This window comes from Hippocampus zosterae, chromosome 3 (assembly GCF_025434085.1).
Source record: "Hippocampus zosterae strain Florida chromosome 3, ASM2543408v3, whole genome shotgun sequence".
In the NCBI taxonomy this organism is placed as follows: domain Eukaryota; kingdom Metazoa; phylum Chordata; class Actinopteri; order Syngnathiformes; family Syngnathidae; genus Hippocampus; species Hippocampus zosterae.
In genome coordinates, this window is record NC_067453.1 from 22,449,478 (window position 1) to 22,470,671 (window position 21,194).

The 21,194-nt window shown below is 44.9% G+C and overlaps 1 protein-coding gene across 1 annotated transcript in view; it reads left to right on the forward strand.

Annotated features, from left to right (window-relative positions):
- Positions 1–21,194, forward strand: part of igf1ra (insulin-like growth factor 1a receptor) — a 91,769-nt gene that overhangs the window by 13,585 nt on the left and 56,990 nt on the right. The gene's annotated exons all lie outside the window — the stretch shown is intronic.

Below are 21,194 nucleotides of genomic sequence, written 5' to 3' on the forward strand. Positions count from 1 at the left end.
CTCCAATTTGGGGTTTTTGGAAGGGCTCATTTGCAATTCATCCAGATATATGGATGACATTGAATTACCTTGACTCTTGAAAAGTTCCAAAAAAAATCAGGCCCTGTCTCCGGTTTCACCTGTCAACAACAAATTGGATGTACCGGTACATGCACATAATAACAGGCCCCGTGAAAAAGTGTCAGTGGCTCGTGTGTGTAAATTGAATGGGATGTCAAGCATTTTGGTTCGAAGAAGCCATCTTGGGGGAAATTCCAGGGTTTTGTCCTTTGAGAGAAACCCATGAGGAAATTCACGCAAACGAGCCTCAATCAGAAGCACGTATCCTCCATGAATGGGCAATGCCACATTCCCGAGCTCTTTTGTGGCTCCATCATAGCTTCCAAGTTAGAGTTGATTGAGTTGCCGCAGAGTCTTCTCTTCTCAGCATATTATGTTCCTCTTCCTCGACTTGCTTCCTTTGGCCACCCATGCACTGTTTGCAACATTGTCTTCCGGAGGTCAGGGATGATTATTCAAGCGTACGGGGAGGGGCACGCACTTTTTTTCGTTTGCACCATAAAGAGGCCAATGGTGGTTTGTTTTTGTTTTTCTTAAATTAGGGGTCCTTCTGTCTAGTTTCAAAAGCCTTTATATGCAAAGAGTCATCCATTTGGATCCACTAAAGATTCTTCACAATTTTTATTGTAAAGCATCGCCAATCACAAAAGAGTTTGTTGAATGAAATCGTAATATCTAATGTCTCACATATGTCAAAGATCAATTCCAGAGAGACTCATTGAGAGATTGTTTTTGTCTGCAACTTTTGTCTTTACCTTGGTCTCCTTTTCCTCTCACGTCCATCATGCTGGGAAAACATTTCTGTCAGAGACCTGTTTACTGCTCCCATGGTCGGTTGGGAGTCACAAACAACCATCCCCCGGTCTTCTCCTCCACGCAGCCCTTGGAACAAAGAGTGGAAATCAAGCTAGCGACCTTTCCCTAGTGACTTCCCCAGTGGGTTCCCTGCCGTATTTTATCGTGCTTTCAGTTGATTTGTGAACGTGGTGGGCTGACCCACGTGCTGCTATTGATTGTTTTCATCCATAAAACATTGGCCACGGAATTAAAAGATTTACGTTGCTTGAAAATATATATCTTGTTTGAAGTCTCGCCTATCCGCAAACTGCGACCATGTTGTCACTGGTGCTTTTGAGTTAACGCGACCTTGGAGTCCCGTTGGTTTCTTCCGTCCGGGAGGTGCGTCTGGGTTGTTATATGGTGAAACCCTGTGTTGTTTTGTCACGCAGGAGGATGTTTTGAAGAGAGTTCTCAGAGGCCCGGGCCAAGGTCAGGCTAAACACATTCATCTAGAGGGGCCTTGAAGTCGCGAGGCCGCAGATAAAGATTTGAGGGAGGGACACTGTGGGAAACTGAGAAGCAGCCGAGGAAGACACTGCGGCTTTAGCTTAGCAGCAACAAAGCCGTATTGTGATGTTACAGGCCGGGTGACATATATTTAGCAACATAGTATGGGGAGACTTTCCCTTGAAGGAGACCTATTTTACATGAATCAATTTCCTTAAGTGTGAACTGAACGCTTTGACTTGTGCCTGATGAATATTTTTTTTGTGAACGCGCTCATCCTCATCAAGAGTGTCAGGTTTCGTTAGATTTCCAGGAGGAAAACGCCCGGCTAAGCATACGGTAAACGAGCCTTCATATGTGGGGGGATATAAGGACCTCATTTGTAAGTTATTTTGCAACCCCAAGCCATGGAGCCTCGCGCGTCATCAAAATGAAAACCATGATGGTAGCGTGGAGGAGAAAAATAAGGCCGTGGCGGTTTCCTCCCTCGGGGAATCTCTATTTGTTGCCGACAAATAGTAAGGTTAGCCACCATTTGTTTGTCCCTGGTCGGCATAAGACATTAGAGCATTTTTCCTTTTGGTTTCGCGCAAGGGGGCGGGGCGCGCTTTGGTTTCAGGTGTGCCGTTGTTTTATGGTCGCCTGAAGACAAAGTCGGCGTGTGTGACAGCTTGTTTCTTCCTACATTATATTAGCGCTTGCACAATAAAGACAACTGTCCCGTTTTTGTTTGAATTGCGCAATTGAAGGGGCCCTGACATGAAATTCTCTGTTGAGGTTTTTGATCATAAATGTGTGTCCCCCATTCTAAGTCCCCAAAGTTGTGAGAAAAACAACCCGTGTTTCCCCTTGCCTAAGGCTGTTTGGATCACCATAGCTCAAACAGTCCTATCAAATGGGCTGTTTGTCCTTGCCGTTTATTTAGCCATCGAATATCCCTGAATAACTCCCAAAGCATGTGTTTGTTTGTGCCAAACATTTTGCTGAGGACTGTTTCAGCAATTTGCGTCAATATGAATGTGGATGAGCAAGACATATTTCACTCACATTGATATCAACTCTCTCTGGAACAACAAGTAAACCTGTCCAAGTCTATTTTTCAAATAATTTCCTTCAGTCTGTGAAATATTGCCTTTGAGTCGTTAGCTTTGGAGCTAACAGCCCGGTTGATGCAACATCAATGCTAGCTGAAAGCTGGTGAGTAAGTAGCACGTCTTGCGTGACTCCTTCCCAGCCCTGAAAGGAGAGAACAGAGCTGCTTCTTTACAAATGTATTTCATGATGACAAACACGGATGTGAAAGACTCAGGCGCACCTTAGCCCCAACCAACTCATTTTGTAAACAGAAGCCAGCCATGCCCACCAAAATCCGATCTTGATCATGCTAGGCTCACAGTAGACCTTACTGGTGGAGTCTGTAATTTTGCAACAAGGCAGAATTTCACTCCAAAAAGTGTTTTGATCTGGTATTAGGGCTTCTGGAAGATGGTTATTGTCGTCGCTGCAAACCTCATGTAAGGGTCCCTTTAAACAAAGAGCATGTAAGCAACACATTGTTTGTCATGAAATGGTAGGCTGAAACGTTGCAACTGCCTACTAGTGTGGACAGAATGGGTGGCAACAATGGTGAAATGCCAGTATTCTGACGGAAATGGCTCAACCAAAGCATAAAAATAAAACCCAAATTGCACTTTGAACTACCTTCTGTCGAAAATGAACGCTACCAATTCCGCATGTCCCCTTTTAAAGCGAATTCCATGTGACAAATGTAAGGAGGAAAATAAACAGTCGAAGATTCCTTGGGGCAGCCGCTTTAAACACTTCATATAATGGCCTTCTCCTTCCCGCACACGGACACGCACGCACGCACGCACATAGCAACATAATTGGCTTATTTTTCTCCGGTGCAGATCCTTCCTTCAAGGGCATGCGGGGGTTTTCCTCGTCAATACGGTCCAGCGTCCTCTTTAATTACACTCCATGAGGCGAGGAAGCACGCTGTCTGCCTATATAGCACACTGCCGTAGCCTCCGGCCTTCCACAGCTCATTCACGGCAAGTCTGCTTGCCACATGTTTGTCCACTCACCAGACAGCACGACACTTTTCAGAAATGATGGCGGGCACACTAAGGCGAGTTAATGTTCTAACCGGGTGCTGGACCTTTGTGGGAATGTTGTGCGGAGTGGCTGTGGACTGACAAGGCGTGTGAAAAGAGGCTCAAAGGGGGGAAAATGTCAGACAAATGTCAAGTATACCCGTTCGACAATAAGCTCTCGCCAACGCCAAGCACTCGTAGGAGTGAAAACAGCCTCGTAAGAAAAGAAATCCTTGCTCCCAGTGCCTCTGCTTGTGCTTGTCAGCCGGTGCTCTGTGTCTTCCTGCTGTGAAAATCCCCAAAGTTGTGCAGATAAAAACAACATTCGAGCAAAAAAGTCAGGGTTTAAAAAAAATAAAAATAAGTCATCTGTAAAATCTCCAAAAGTTGTGAAAAAGTTGTGAAACGGCCACAAACTAAAAACCAATGTAATACAGGTTAAAATAAAACGACTTGTCTTTGAAAAATAAAAAATAAAGGTTCTGCGATGCAAATCATGAATTGCGTTGTGCCTTCGGCTAGGCATTTGACTTTTCATCCATTATCCGAGCCACTTCTCCACACGAGGGTTGCGGGCATGCTGGAGCTTCGGCACGGTTCACCACGAACTGGTTGCCAGCCAATCGCATAGACAACCTCTCCCACTCCCACAATTTAAAGTTCAGGTAACCTACCATGCATGTTTTTTGGTGTATGGGAGGAAACCAGAGTACCCGGAGAAAATAACGCAGGCATGGGAGAGAACTTGCAAACTCTTTTAATGGCTGGAAAGAGTTAAAAAAAACAAAAGAAAAAAAAAAACTTGTCGCAAACCATCACTCCCCTGCTTGTGTCTGTGATTGTCTTTGTCAGTCAGCACTCTGCTGCTTCCCCTCGCTCGTCTCCTCTGCACGCTTCTTATCAGGAGCTGTTAACATCTCCGCCTGTCAGATAGCGCTTGTCCGAGCACTCTTCATCTCCGCGGCGCTGGCCGACTGGCTTGTTTGCTCAGGCCTTGGATCCTCTGACATTACATGCTGTTTGCTTTGAGTTTGGAGTGGGGGGTTGGGGACGGGGGGGGCACCAGGAAGTCAGGTGGTAGGGGGGGGGGTGCCCTGATTAAAAAGTGTCTGGCCTGCTTCAAATAGCCTTTTCAGGTCCTGTTTTTGCCTCAAACGAATCCTAAAGCTACATTGTCGGAAAGTCATTCACGATTACACGGGGCCGCTTCTCAGGGCGGGTTTCTCGGCAAAACCTTTTCGCATCCTTTCGGCCACAGTGGTCCTTCATGAAAATGAGTCAATTTCCACTTCAGGAAACTTTTGTTTATTTATGAATTGATAATTCACCACCACAATTAAGAGCATTATATGATGAACCAACCATCCATCCTTTATTGGGATATCTTCCAAGAAATCTCTGTGGTGGTCTAGTAAGAAAAGGTGCTCTTTTTACACAAGGGAGATGTTTAATGCTTGACTTTTTTGGTTTGTTTGTTGTGTATGTGTCTGTGTGTCCTTGTCTTGAACCCGAAATGAAGTCTCTACAGCCTTAAAGCATTTTGCAGCCTTTGCTGTTAAAAGAGCCGTTGCGCTGACCCGGGAGAGTTTTGTTCATGTTTATGTCTTCCTTGCCAGAGAGCCACTGGATATCTCTGGGCTGAGCGCGTCGACCTAACGTCATTTTATAGTACGGGAGGGATTTTTTAAAACATTCTTTTAACAGTCGGAATGTGTACTGTCTTGTTTTGTGTTCCATATGGAGACCCAAATTTCCCCCAAATTATCCAGCAAATATTTTAGAGTTGCAGAGATGATGTTGGTAATTATCTTCGTCTGTTGTTTTAGGAATCGCATTTGTTGGTGTTTTTAGCACACTAAAGTAAGCAGTGCTGTTAAAAAGAGTTACTGGAAAATGCACCTCGAGGAGCCAAACTGAGTAGTACTTGTTGATGGATTCATGGGGCTTCCACATGATTTATTCTCGCTGTAGTGAGACTGGGCTCCCTTCATGCCTGTTTTAAAGATTTCGTGATCTTGGAGGTGTTACGATTTTTATGTGTTTACGCTTTGCTGGAATGGGAGTTGTTCAGTCTTTCAAATAGGATTCCCATTCACTGAGTCGTGAGAGAATACACAGCCTGGGCTTTAATTCCGGTCAGCTATTTGCTTTTTGACATGCTGTTGCCGCTGATGATGATTATTGCTCTCATTTTTAAGAAATGTTACCAGATCCTGTTCAATCGTGTCTAAGTGGTACAAGTCATTCTTTACTGTAAACTCTTTAAATGTATGTATTTTTTATAAGTTGAATATTTTGCGGCTAAACATTGTTGCTGTGTTTTGGCGATGCAGTATTATACTCCACAGTCTCCACTTCTGCAGCTGGCCCTTTGTCTCCTGCTCCTTATTGCAAAGTCAAAACGGGACACTGTCATTCTCAGTTGTCCTCATTTGTTGCCATTTCTCCTTCCAACCGAGGCATTGAACGCTGAGTGCTTTTTCTCACGTCTATCGAGCCACCGTAAGTCTGGCGTGCTATTTAAAACCGAGGACCCCCTTCATAGTTGAAAAAAGGAGCATCATTGGAGTGCAGCGTAATAACAATGTCTTGACAGACACTCGTCTTAACTATGAAGAGGAATACTACTTTGCTAAAATCATCTGAAATTTCCAACAAGGAAACGTGAGAATGAACATCCGATGGCCCATTCATGCAGCGTTTGCACTCTGCTCCATTTAGTCGGCGGCGTGGGCAGCCTGCCAGCATTAATACCAAAGATCTTCCGCTCCATCATCCGCGCCTGCCACCTGACAGACATTTGACCAATTGGATCCATCGTCTTCTCCTGGCGAGGCCTCCTCTTGAGATGAGGGGCTTTTTTTTTTTAACACACAAGTGAGTCATGCAAAAATTATAGCGTTTGATGCGTATGTCCTCCTCTGGTAATTCTCACCTGGCAGGGCGATACGCCCATCTTGATTGAGTTCTTTAACCCGAGAGATTCCATACGATGAGAGAGAAAAAAAAATGGCTAAGAAAATGTCTTCCCCTATTGATGTTGACCCCACACACATCAAAATTTGCCAAACTAATGATGAAACTGGTCTAACGTTGACTAGTTTCCGAGCAGATCAGGCAACCCCCCCCCCCCCAAAAAAAACAACAACTCTTAGAGCAGGATAAAGGTTCAAAATAATCTTTTCGAATCATCCGATCATCAAGCCTTTGACACTTTGATGCGATGGGGCTAAGAATACTCAAACTTGGCCGGATTATCAGTGTGTTTGTACGCCGCCATCTTGTATTGGGTTTTGTCCTGTTTACAGTCTTGCAAACAAAAAAGGGAAGATGTCCATTTCACATGGTTTATTTTGACGCCCGAAACCCAACAGGGACTTGGAAGGGATCAAGTTTACAATCCGCATTGGACCAGAGAAATCCAACTGTGTTGTGAAAGAACTCTTAAATTCCATTGTGACATACAATCCTCAACTTAAGTCACTGGTACCACAAAAAAAATAAAATAAAAAAAATATATATTCTAGACCCTTTACTTTTTTGAATCTGTCCTTGAGGTTTCTTAGTCATGTACTGAGTAGATCCATCCATCCATCCATTTTCTGATCCGCTTTGTCCTCATAAGGGTCGCGGGGGGTGCTGGAGCCTATCCCGGCTGTCTTCGGGCAGTAGGTGGGGGACATCCTGAACCGGTTGTCCATGTCGTACCACTCACACCCATAAATGTGAGTGCAAATGAGAGGACAGTCCAGGAAAATAACCAAGTCTTCAGGGCTGTGGAAAGCAATTAGAGAGGGAGCCCCCAAACCAAGTCCCTCCGACGCGTGTCTCGGGAGATCAACACCACAACACATGCATGTTTGTTTATCAGAGTGGTCTGGAGTTGATGTGAAGGCTGAATGGTGACAGAGGAATCCTTTTCAGACGCTTCACCATGAAAACGCAGAAGAAGAAGAAAAGAAATGCTACTAAACCCCTCAGCAGAAACGGACTTTGGGTTGCTTTTGGGTAATGTTTGAGTTTGATGGCATGTTAGCGAATCATTTTCGATGACACAGTTATAAAGTGTGTCAGAATTTGAACAGCGGGCCTTTTCATGCAGATGATGCAGTGATTACTGCTGCTTTTTCAACCCTATAAATAAGTTCGTTCAACGGTTTGATTAGCCTGTTTTCATTTTCATGTCTTAACTTGAACTTGACCTCGCTTTTAAAGACCCCGCAAAGGCTCGCACACAGAACGACTGTTTATTTCACACCCCTGCACCCCCCAACAATCGTTGCCTACTGCAGGCATCCAGTCACCGCGGTGCCATCTGGTTGTGAGGCGCTGAGGCTGTGACTCATCCTACTGCTTTCACCACTCATTCACAAGACCGCTTGAATCGCATAACTTCCTGTCGCGGAGTTGCGGGGGCCCTTGGCGGTCGTTCTCAATCCTGCTTTAAATTGCAGGAAGCACAAAACGCGGCGGCAGTGGGCTGGTGGGTTTTATTTGTCGTCCTCTCATCATCCGTGTCCATCCTGACCCCCCCCCCCCCCCCTCCCCAGAACCCAACGCATACTTTGCTTTCATCTAACACACTCATTCACACATGGCCGGGCCAACTTGACTGTGACATAACATGTCTGTGCATGATTTCTGAAAACAGTAGTAACGAAAAAAAAAGATCAATACAATCGGTGTATGTGTGTGTGCGTGTGTGGTTTGTGTGTGGTAAGAAGATTTTGTCGCGCTACTTGTGGTTGAAATTCATTTCATTTCTATAAATAGAATCTAGCAGAGTATGTGTCGATAGGATATGTCTGAATGTGAAGCTCTTTTTAAATTGCTGCTTTGTTTGTGAGCTACAGTTCAGCCAAGAACTATTTGCGGAATATTTCAGGCTGAGCAGGGAGCAATGTCTACTTAAAGATGTCACTCTGCGTCATCTCTGATGTGTCACAAACCTCAGAACACCGAGACACCCCACCTATTAAGGCTTCCTCCACTGTCCACATGTCGTTACCTGAAAATAAGCTAGCCAAAATAGCAATAAATCACTCCGCTAGCCTCTCCTCCTATTGTAGGAGTTTGACTGACATGATGGTGGCTCTCGGATAGAACTTTATTTTTAATTCAGTGTGTCCTGACGTCCTCTTGCCATTGCTGGCCGGCATGGTATGGCAAGTGTTTTTGTAGAATAGATGAATCTGAAGTGGTGCCTGTACCGCGGTGTGCTAGCTAGTGATTTACTCTTTAGCATCAGCAGTCACTAGCATTGACTTGTGTGTCTCTATTGGACGTCACTTTCACGTGAATTATTCATCACTGAAACACGAACATACAATGTCTAGTGTTGTGCCCGTTGTGGTTAGCGCTAAAGAATTTGAACTTTGGGCCCTGCCTTGGGATAAGCGCTATTGAAAGTGGTTTAACATGAGTTTAGTAAATGAATGTTTGTCCAGTTCTTAATATCAAATCAATTTCACCATAGTCAAGCTTCTAACTACTGTTATCACAATCACAAGATCAACGATTTGGCAAATTTCATGGATGCCCATGATTGTGATTGTGATTGTGATTGTTTGCAGTTACGGGGAAGATTGTGCATATGTGAAGGAATTGCTCTTGGGCGATAGGCTGCATGCATTTCCAAGTCAGAAGACTATCCATAAAATAATCCTTTGTCTAATGTCGATCAAAATGACCTTCACCTCCCCCTTCCTGTTCCTCTCTAGTCTTCTTGGGAGGGCTCCCTCGGGGGTCCGGTGCAGTTGTCAGCGCACTTGCTAATGGGCACAGGTGGCGGCCTCCCCAGCTCTTTTGGCACGGGCATCATCTCCTTGGCCAGCCGCCTCAGCAAGCCAGTGGAAAACAAACACAACAGAGTTACACCAGTTGTTCCTTTGTGGGAGTTGGTGGTTTTGCGGGGATGCAGGGGGATGTTGAGGTGGGAGGCATCAGCTCTCAACTTTGAAACGTGTCAAGTACTGCTAATGAGCCAACCATTGTTCTTTTCCGTCCGTGCCTTGAGTCACAGAGTGATGACATGCTGCCCGTCATCCCTTCCCGGGTCCAAATAGGGGATGAGAGCTGCGGTGATGTTTTCACAGTGGGAACCTTCGCAGCTGTACTGCACCGTGCTGCCGCCTGACAACGGCTTGTTACTGTGTCAGATAAATATAGAGGTCTCTGGAGGTCCAACCATCCCCTCCTACTGGAGCTCCTCTGCCTCATTTTAATTCCTCTGCATCTGTTCGAGCAGACCTCAGTGCTTCCTGGCATTTTACAACACAATGTGGTTACTACTCAAGGGGCGCCTGGCAAAAATTTGGACTTGCTGTAAAAATTTTAAATCCTTAAAAAAAACGATGGCAAACATGGAACACTACTCCAGCAGGGGAACATATATGGAAGTGAAGTGTTCCACCTGGGTTGAAACGCACTCACACCTGGAACGAGTAGACTTGAGGTCACTTTTCAGGCGGGTTTGCACTTGCCCTGGTTGCTTCCTTTCCGTCGTTTCACTTGCCTGACGTGACATGACTGATGTCGGACCGGCCCACACCCAACACGCAAACATCGCCATCACATTCCAGTTTTTATGACCTATTCGATGGTCTGTAGGCAGATGGATTAAGACAGGAATGTTGTCAAATGCTCAAAGTGGTGCCTTGCTTTTTTTTTCCAGAGAGGAGGAAGTTGCATAAAGGCAAATTGCCTTGACTGTTTTTTGTTTTTTTTTTCTTTCTAACCCGTTGGGTTTAATTTATTGTTCCTGGGAACATGACTCTTGTGTTTTGTTGACACAGGAAGAGGTGATTCGGTTCTTCCGGAAAAGGCATGCGCTTGCTTGTGGAAAGCATGTTGTTTTTGCATTCCACCTGGCTCCCTGTGTAATGCGTGCTATTATCCTCCTCCTTTGTTTCTTCCTCCTCCAGTATGTGGGATCGTGGTGTTGATGCTTCTGTGAAGGAAAGCCCCTGGAATTTTGTCCAATTTCTGTTTTTCTGTTGTTTTTTTTTAACCTTCAAGTTTTCTGTTTGCAGGAACAATTTTATATGGACCTCATACAGTCAATTGTGTCAATGTTCATTTGTTCCTTTGTCTGAAGTTTTTGCAACCCCCTCCAGTTTATTCCTATTTACTTTATTTACTATTTACTTTAAAAAAGACACCATACTTTTCAGTAGAGTGACAGAATTCCGAAAAGGGGGGTGTGGTACTTGCAGCTTAATTTTTTTTCAACTTACAGTACTTCTAATGGGTGGGTTTGTTGAAAGCAAAAAAAACCCCAAACATTTTTTCCCAGATGTATACAATTTAAGGGGTGGAATTTGTGCTAAGAGCACTACTATGACCCTCTAGATTTTCACCTTTGGTCGTACGTATGTCAAGCACGTCGAAGAAGAGCTATTAGGCATGCTGGATTCTGTTGCCGCTCCCAAAAGAGCCAGTTAATTGGCATTGCGTGCGTCTGGAGTGCTCGCTGACGTAAAAAAAAATCAAATAAATAAATAAAATACAATAAAAGGCAAGGCAGCTGCCCCCTTCAACCCGGTGAGGGGGCTCAGAAAGCATACGGTGCAGCAGACCCGGAATGCTTTTAAAGTTTTTACACCTCTTTCTTCTCCGGCCACTGCTTTTATGATGAGCAAAAGCGTCAAGTGGTGATTGGCACTTTCCAGGCATTTTGGCCTCAGTGGAGGAAGTGATTCAGGGTTAGCTTTCATTTGAAGTCAAGGCGAAAGAATACTTGTTAAGGTGATGTTCTTTATTTTTGTTAACTCGGAGGAAGTAAAATTTAAAGTGGCATTATTATTCTGAATGCTTCGATTTCGATATTGTCACATTGATGGATGGATGATTGATCGAGAGCTTGACAGATAGCTGCGTAGATCATTGATGGATGGATAGCTCGGAACAAAGATAGATTTCACAGGTTTGCCCCGGGTGTAATTATCAGCTCCGGTCCCGACACGTAAATACACCTCCACAATGTCTGGAGGCGCACATGTCTGTTGCCGTGGTGACAGACACGTCCACACTTGGCCTGACAGCCTGCTCGAAAGTTCCGTTTGTCCCCAGCTGGCGTCACAAAAAGGAGCACGCACGCCGCCGTGTGTTTCATTGATCGTGTTGATTTATGGTGTGAGTACTCTTTTGACTACTGTAGGAATTGGGGCTGGGAAACAACCGTTATATTTCGAGGAGACCAAGTAAATCGAGATGAAACGCGTCTGCCACCACTTAGCTGGACGATGAGCCGCGTTGCCTCAAGCTTACCGTCAGTGACTCAAGGCGCAACATGAGGTACACCTCCATTGTCCATTGCAGTGTGGGCGAACCACATTATATTGTTCGATGCGTCAACAAAAACGTGCCTTTTATGCGGTGGCTGGCTTCCCCCATTTGAGGTTGACTCAGGGACTAGATAACCTATTCAAAAATATCTATGTGATAGATAGATATACCGTTACCATCGAGAAATTGAAACTGAAAAAAAAACAGTTCATGAATGTGAATTGTAAAATGATCGCTAAAAATAACTGCAATACAGTGGGTTTCAAAAAAGATGAAGTACGGTATAGCGGAGGTTCACTGAATAACATTTGCCAGAATAGAAATGACATTAATTGGACCTGTCTGCCCCCTTTGAGGCCATCACTGCATAGAAGTGCCCCGACAAAACAGGCAAATTTTCGGCAAGACTTAAAAAAAAGGGGGGGGCTCAAAAATGAATGATGACACCTGTAACGTAAATTAAACCTAAAAGGACTGTTATCATTTTTAAGAAAAAAACAGCGGAATTTTTTTTTCTGAAATATTTTTTTTTCCGGATATCATTACTAAAAATAAAACAAGAAGCATAACAGGTGGCCAAGAGATTTGGGGAAGTGTTTTAATGTATGATTAAAAGAAAAAAAATCTTATCATTGAAATAGGAGGTGCAATTTTCTCATGCGCTTGTGCTCTTTGTGCAGGTGTACCTAATATAAAAAAGCAGTATGAAATGCTTCTCCGTGTGTCTGTCTTTCTTTTTCCATTTGGTCAGGCCCGCAGACACGCCCGTTGCTGGAATGCGAGGCAGTTTTAACAGTGGAAATACTTCGCCGATGACTGGCCCGCTTTGGGGTTATTGGGCTGTATAGATTGAATCGGGATATTGGCAGCGGGCCCCTGAGGGAGACTCGGCGGCATGCTCTCTTTTTATGAGTCAACGGAGGAGGTCTCGCGCTGTCTGGCTTTTGCGGTGGACGCGGCTGCGCCTGGATGTGCAGACATGTCGGGATGGGCGGCGAGGAGCCTAAAATGGACAAGGGAGACCATAGGTGGAGGCGGAGCGGGGGGTTCTTTGGGGTCTGTCTCCTCTTGGCAAGCGAATTGGATGGGGTGAAGCAAAATACGCGCAGCGCGTTGACAATGGAGCCCTTTGTCCTCGGTCTGCATCGCCGCTGTAAAGTCTGTTGGAAATAGTTTCCAGCTTATTAAAACACTTCCAGACTCCAGCACGTTTTCCACTTAATCGCTTTGCATTCTCTGTCATACTCGTGTCGTGTGCATTGGGAGAGAGAGCCTTGGAATTTGTTTTACCTATTTTCACTTTTGGGTGCAAAGAGTCAGGCTGACTTTTTCGTCTTTTTTATTTTTGGGCCATTTACTCTTCCAAAATTTGAACCGATTTCTTTCATTGATCGTTTGGGGGAAGGTGAGCTTAATTACCAGCAAAAGTAGACAAACTAACACCTGATTGAACATTTCAGATCGACTGAAACAATCTGAAGTCGTGTAACCCACCCACCGTCTTTAAATGGTCTTTTTGGAGTTATTTTAGACTGCCAGTAAAACCTTACTCCTTATTGACACTGGACATTAAGCGTTCCATATCAAAATCTTCAAAAACACCAAAGCCAACATCGCGGTTCATTATTTCCTCCACTGACCGTAAAACGACGATTACATTGGCAGAGCCATTAGGTGTCCGTTGTACGATATTGACACTTTGCCGTTGAGTTTATGTGGGGAAGTTATTATTTCTGCCATCACCTCAGAATCAATAGCCGGGAAATAATGGCTCTGCGTTATTGGATCTATTGCTTTTCATTGCACATGGTGGCAGTCTTTACTGGCGTTAAGTACTCGTCTCATTTCTTGTTCCCTTTTTGCCCGAGACCTCAGGCGAAAGGATTGTAAATCTACTAATTGACTTTTTAAAGCGTCTCACTCCAGTGGATCCAGGCAGGAAGGAAGGAAAAAAAAAGTTTCGACTGGAAGTAAACAAGACATAAGGATGTTATTTACGTGAATGGATCCTGTGTTTTCACTTTGACAGTGAACAGTAGCTGCACAACTCTCCTGTTTTCCCCACTTCAAATTAGTATCGGGGTAAAAGACATGCCACATTAAACATCAGTTTGAATTAGTACATTTTAACAAACTACAAAAACGGAGGTGAATAAGGGTCCCTGTATTTTGTACTGTGTGCAGCCTGGCGTCAGGAGACATTTTTATTCAAGAGGAGTCTGAGAGCAACATTCTTGCTTCTGTAAAATATGAATTACGCAACAAATTCGACTTGTTTTCCCCATCCCTTGTACTGCCACTTGCTGTCGAGTGAAAATGACATCATGGTGCCTCAAAGGCTTGCAAAAGTCACATGACTAAACCCAGAAAACGAGTGAACCGTGATTGGCCGTTTTTGAGCCCTGAGCAACTGTGATGTCATTTTCAGTTGACGACAAGTGGCAAAATGGTACCTTGTCTTGATTAGTTAGGTTGAATAGAACATATTATTGTCAAGAAAATGGGTTACTTTACTTTCCTTTTCAAGTAGACAACGTGAAGGACACTAATTTTGTCACCCAAGTTTTCTATAAGGAGGCAATTTCATTTGAGAGGATATTGTGGGCAGCAATAAACCACGCTTCTGCGGCAAAATAAAACACTGCGGAGCAACACGGTACGCTAATTGTGTTATTTAAATTTAATCCGACAGAAGACTAAAGGCAGCGAGAGCACAAACTATTGTGATAATATGGAGACTCTGCAGAAATATGATACACCAATTTTGTGACCTTCGCGGTTGGTCACCCCCCCCTCCCCAAAAAAAATATTATTGGGGAGACTTAGGGCACCGAGAAAAAATGGGCACTGTGGCATCATTTCCTAGCGGTATGTATATATAATATATATATATATAATATATATACATACACACATATATTATTGATTTATTTATTTATGGATTTCATTGAAGAGGAGACTGAGGGAAGCAAGAAAAGAGACCACCGTGCCAAAGCGGAGACTGCGGCGCAACAGGTTCCACTCATTTTCCTTTTTTCCAAAGGGGTTAGCCAAGTTCATTGCTGCGCCTGGTCTCCCTTCTGGCAATATGACATTCTGAAGATTCCTGCGTCTGCGAGGGAGAAGAGGAAATGCACCAGTGAGAAAGAAAGCCTGGAAGACAAGGGAGAGATTATATGCTTAGATGAGCCACTGTCTTCCATATTGTCACGGTTTTGCTGTTATTCACTTATAGCTGTCACGGCTGCCTGGTGAAAGTATGCGTTGTTCCGAATACATGTGCGACATGCAGACGGTGGTTTGAGTTCAGGGCTTTGTTTGGCACAGCGCGTGTGAGTGGAGGGGGGAGAGGGTAAAGGAGGGTAAAAGGGGGTTGGGGGTGTCGAGGTTCCCTTCACTGTTTGGCCCACGCTGGGAGGATTTCTTGGAAGAAGGCCCTTTGTTTCCCAATCACTCGCTCATGAGCGAGGGCCATCTTTTCTTTGCCTGTCAAGTGCTCAGCCTGCTGGAGGTCCATATCGGAGTCTGTGGGAACGTTAGTCCCGTTGACGCAAAACGACAATTTGAAAAATGAAGAAGGGCTTGTTTGTAATATCCCAGTCCAGTAAAGCTGACTTACACAATATGTCGGAGTTATCCTACGTTTGTTTAAACGTGACGAGGAATTAATGCAATGGAGAAATGGGGAAAGAACTTCTCCATCCATCCATCCATCCATCCATCCATCCATCCATCTCTCCCAAATGGGGACATAACAATGCCAACCCTGCTGCCAACCAAGTCAAGGGGGACGGAATCATTTTCCTTGCTTAAATCTGTAACTGGGTTAGCTGTACCTTTCTCTGGAAGGTACAACTAACCCAGAAGTACACGCTTCGACCTGCTAATGCCTCTTTACCAGCATGGCTCGACTCGATGACACCTCTGCGAAAGTAAAACTTCCTATTTTTAGTGAACAATCAGCTGTTTTTTTTCCCCCTAAGCATGATTTTGTGACTTTCAAACTGCTGCCTTTTTCTCACTGGCCAACCAGATGTGTCACTGCCATCACTTGAGGAGCTAGCTTGATTGAAAGCATTTTAATTGTCTTGTACATGAAATGTGCAAGACAAATAAAATACAAATGAACTTGCCTTGCCTACATGTGACTGTAGGTCAACACAGTGAGCTTAGTGGGTCTACTTCACCCTTTGCGTGGGCTTGCACCGGGATCTCTGGCTTCCTCCCACATTCCAGAAACATTGCATTATGTTAGGGGTGTCAACCTCATTTTTGTCGCGGGCCACTTTGGAGTAAGCTTTTCCCTCGGCCGGCTGTTACGACAGTGAAAGCGAATAAATGTTTAATCATCTCTTCGTATAACTGATTTGAAATCACTCAAGTCAACTATTTGTTTGTTAAATTAGGTTTAAAGTTTCTTATTTTATTCCAGACAACGGTCTTTTTTGGTGACGTTTCTCTTCAACTCGGACCTGTCACGTTGTGCCCGAGGCTTAGTTTAAAGTTTCTTATTTTATTCCAGACAACGGTCTTTTTTGGTGACATTTCTCTTCAACTCGGACCTGTCACGTTGTGCCCGAGGCGATGAAAGATCGCCTCGTGCACAACAAAATAACGAGGTGGATCCCCAGGTAAAGCAGACACGAAAAGATCTTGTATGAACACAAAAAGTCTTTAATAACGAACAGAAAGAGCCCGACAGGGAAACGGTAACAAAAAACGCTGGTCAAATAAGGACCAGGGAAGAAATAAGGAAACAACAGAAAACGCTCGCAGAAAAACAAAAGGCGAGGAAGGTCTGATTAGACTATAGACTAAATATACAATTTTGGGACTAGAGAGAACGCAAGAATAAACGGCCACAAGGCTAGAAGGCAACGAGAAATCAACTATAGAGGTTTTAGCGCGAGAGAACAATGGCACGGCGTGGAATTCTCCGGCAGTGAGTGGACTGCCCGAGCCTCTTAATAAAGGCAGATAATCAACCCGAAATGACGAACAGGTGTGCAGTTGGCGGAGGGAAAAGCCCGCCCCCTGCTGGAAGACACGGGATGTGACAGGACCAGGCTGGCAATTTCGGCTGTCACTTCAGCCTTCATCCGAGCTGTCACTGCTTCCTTGTGACATGCCTTAAAAACAGCGTTTGTTGTTTGTTCCGTTATTGTTGAAGTGAATGTAACGGGTTAACAAAATTATTGCATATTTATTACACGTGACAATTTGACATTTCAGTACAGATTTTAGCAAGGATCATGCAAGTTAACAGGCATGATTTTCTTTCACGGGCCACATAAAATGATGCGGTGGGCCGGATCTGGTCCCCGGCCCTTGACTTTGACACCCGTGCATGATGTCAGCTTGACTGAATCGTATAAATTGTCCAGAAATGTGAATGTGCGTGTGAATCATTGTTTGTCTACGTGTGCCCGGCGATTGACTGGCAACCAGTCCGACGTGTACCCTGCCTCTCGTCCGATGTCATTTGGGATATCCCGCAATCCTAACGGGGACAACTGCTATGAGAAGATAGGGGATGACTCTGCCTGCAATATTTTCAACACCTGGATCATCAGTCTCCAATGGAAGCTTGACCACTTCATTGCTGACTCTCCTCGCCCCCCGCTGGAAAGGAGGACCCAAAGACCAAAATATGGGCAGCCAGGGAGCAAGAAGGCTCTCTTTGGTAAACGGAGCAAGCAAGCCTGACTCCTTTGGGCTGTCTTCACTGACCGTCGCAGCAAACCGAGAGGGCCAGGAGAGACTTTGCGGGTTCGCCGCGGGAGGTGGGGGCGGGAGCGAGGACTGCAGGACACCAGACGCGTACATGTGTCGAGACTAAGTGGGGTTAAGAGCCTGTTGTTGCATTACGGCCCTCAATTAGGGCGAGAGGGCAGTGGGAGCAGAGGGGATGAAGAACCCATCAAGCTTCGTCCGAACTACGTGCACTGACACGACCCGTGAAGTGTTCCACTCCCACGCACACAGGCAGACCTCTGAGCTATCACAGGCAATTAATGCAGTCATTCATCTTGCAGCTCCTTCTGGTTAGCACCAGTGGAAACATAGGCCGGGGAAACGGGGAAAGAGGACGACCAGATGATGAGAGAGAAGCTAACAAACTCCGTTCCACTGAGTGAACCTGTTCTTTTCCAGCCCAATAATGACGCCAGTGTTGAAGAAATTGCGCTGCTGAGGCACACATTACGCACGCACGCTCCTCTGCGTACGTGTGAAGGATGGCCGTGTGTTCACACAAGATGTGAAGGGTGCTAATAAAAACACAGTTAACAGTTTAAAAGTATTAAGTGATTTGGGGGGGGGGGGTTGCAAAACACTCAAGGCCTTAAATAATTCTTGAGTTTCATCGTTCAAAGAAAACCGACTCGTTCGATTGTTTTTAAATTGGAGTTGTTTGCTCCATGGGGGCGCAGCTCAGGGGATAGATTCATTGGTTTGCTTCCCCAGCCCATGTTGAAGTCTCCTAGGTGGAGAAGCACAATAGAAGTGAAAACCCATTTCCCATTTCATCATCGTAAAAACTTGAGCAGATGTCGATTGATTTGTCGGAAAGAAGATCCTGACTATCAGAAGAGTTTTGGCACCGAAACTAAAATCTTGAGAAGGTGTTTGCAATTGTTGACCTAGGCCAGAGGTCGGCATCCCAAAATGTTGAAAGAGTCATATTGGGCCAAAAAACTCAAAACAAAAAAATTAAAAGCCATTATAAGCCTTTCATGAAGGCAACACATCCTGTATGTATCTATATTAGCTACATCAGCCTATTATCAAAATGACTCAAGTTAGCTACAAATAACTTGAAGCCCTCGCTGTGAGACAATCATGTCAAAATATTGATCAGCTATCTCCTGAAAACAAAGCGTGATCTCAAATCCAAGGTCTTTAGCCGAGCATGTGTTCTTTGCTGTTGTTGTGATTGGATTTTGTCAGTTGGTAGGGCAGATGGGGAGGAGGGGCAGCGGAAGGTCGGGGCGCACTTTGGCGTCTCTCCGTCAAGTGTTTGGGTGTGCACGAGTGGCTTTTGAGTCTCTCTTTGGGCAGACAGACAGCTGGTCAAACAGGCTTAGGAAAGCAGTAGGCAGTAGGGGCTTTGACTTAAGCCCATTAGGGCCCTCTTTATTACCCGTTGGTCAACTGCCCCGATTTGAAAATTGTTTTTACGCTGTCGTCAGTGGTAACTCTGTGCTCTTTTGATTCGATGCTGCTTCTGAAGGCTTGTTTGGACACTCGGAAGCCAAACCCGAGAAGTGAAGTCGCTCAACGTAAAATGTGTAGGCTACTCAATGCCGGGTGTGGTGGAGTTTGTCATGATTGAGTGTGACAGAGTGTGCTGAGAGGGTGCGGTGGTGGTGGTGGTGATGGTGGTAGTGGTGGGGGCGGGGGGGGGGGTGTCATCGGTTGCTCTGTGGGGATGTGTCACGTAGCACGTAGGCTTGTGGAATGCTGGTCCACCATTCGCCTTGCTTTGCCTCATGCTGGGTGGCCCAGAGAGAGTGGAACCAGAAAGTTCTATAGCTTAGCTCTTAGTTAGCTAAAGGCCAGCATGAAGTTTTCATCCCTCAAAAAAATGACTCACTTTTGATTGAACACTTTAAATTGTTCGCAGCTGTGAGTTTGTCAAGTCAACAGTATTTATAGAGCACTTTCAAACAGCCATCGCTGCATACAAAGTGCTGTACTTGGAGCAATGTAACTTGCACAATAAACAGTAAGACAAGTCGATAATAAAGGTGGTAGAAAGCACCAAACAGTAAAATCAAGAACAAATCTAAGTCTCATGCTGAATCGAATGCCAAAGAAAACAAGTGAGTTTTGAGGAGGGCTTTGAAGATGGGCAGCGAGGAGGCTTGCCGAATGATCAAGTCAAGTCAACAGTATTTATAGAGCACTTTCAAACAGCCATCGCTGCATACAAAGTGCTGTACATGGAGCGATTTAACATGCACAATAAACAGTAAGACGAATCGGTAATAAAGGCGGTAGAAAGCACCAAGCAGTAAAATCAAGAGCAAATCTAAGTCATGCTGAGTCGAACGCCAAAGAATACAAGTGAGTTTTGAGGAGGGCTTTAAAGATGGGCAGCGAGGAGTCTTTCCAAATGTTCAGTGGGAGGTCATTCCAGAGAGAGGGACCAGCAACAGAAAAGGCTCGATCCCCTCTGAGCCTCAGTTTAGTTCTTCAGTGGGAGGTCATTCCAGAGCGAGGGACCAGCAACAGAAAAGGCTCGATCCCCTCTGTGTGGGAATGGCAGTTGGTCGATGCGTGCGCTGCAATCGACTGGCGACCAGTCTACTTGCCTGAAGTCATCTGAAATCATTTCCACTTACCTGAGACACGAACGCGGACAAGACTTCGAGAAAACGGAGGATTGCACATTGTCGAAGATGTGGCAAATCCTCCAATACAGACCTTGTGGCCGTTGGCGAGAATGACACAACATCTAGAGGGGAACAGACGTCTGTTTCCAAATACACATGACTGCCATTCAAATGACGGGAGTGTAACTGTATCTTAACACACGTTCAGATTTATTTCTTTTTTTCTTACTTTCAATCAGACTCATCGGAGTAGTCAAACAGACGACACAGACTGGAGCTGGAGCTCCATCAGAGTGCTCCAGTCAGTGTGTCTTCCCGGTAGCTAAGTTCACGATGGCTCCCGTTCAAGATCTCGTGTCCCTCAACCGCCAGCAGCGCTCTGGTGTATTTCTGTGTCTGGCTGCACTTGCCTGGGTCAATTAGATCCTGCTGGTGATTAAAGGGAGTGTACTTTCTGGGAATACCCACCAACCTACGATTTGAAATGCTGGCTTTATAGTTAAAATAAATCTCTTGAGCCCAGGGGATTGATGGTTTGTCATTTGGACCGCCGGTGGATCAATGTACAGTGGTACCTCTATTTACGAAATGAGTCTCTTCATATGGAATTTTCAAGTTACGAAACGTCCCAACAGGAAATATTGCTCCTTGTTATGAAAGAAATTTCAAGATACGAAAGGTAAAAATACAGTATGGCCTGCTGCTCGCAGCTCTGAGTTTCCTGAATGCAACATACTTTTACCATTGGTTATAATCACCTTCCTGGCACCCCATTGGTTATTATCATCTTCCTGGCACCCCATTGGCTAAGAGGGATTTCTACCGTATGTGTCTATGTATGTAGATGTATAGATAGATACATAGATAGATATGTGTCGAGGCAGCGCCTTTGTCATTCGCCCCTCGGGCCATGAGGCATTGCGATAGTTTTACGTAAATGTGAATCGGCCACCAAAAGTGTTCACCAGTCGGGCGATCGCTCACTATGCTCGTTTGCCTTGAACATTTTCGAAGGATTGTTCAAAGTCGACAAAAGCAAACGCACTTAGATCAGTTGTTTCCACTCAACTTCATTTTCTAGTTAAGAAATCTCTTCCAAAATGAATTCCGTAAGTAGTACTCTTAGCCC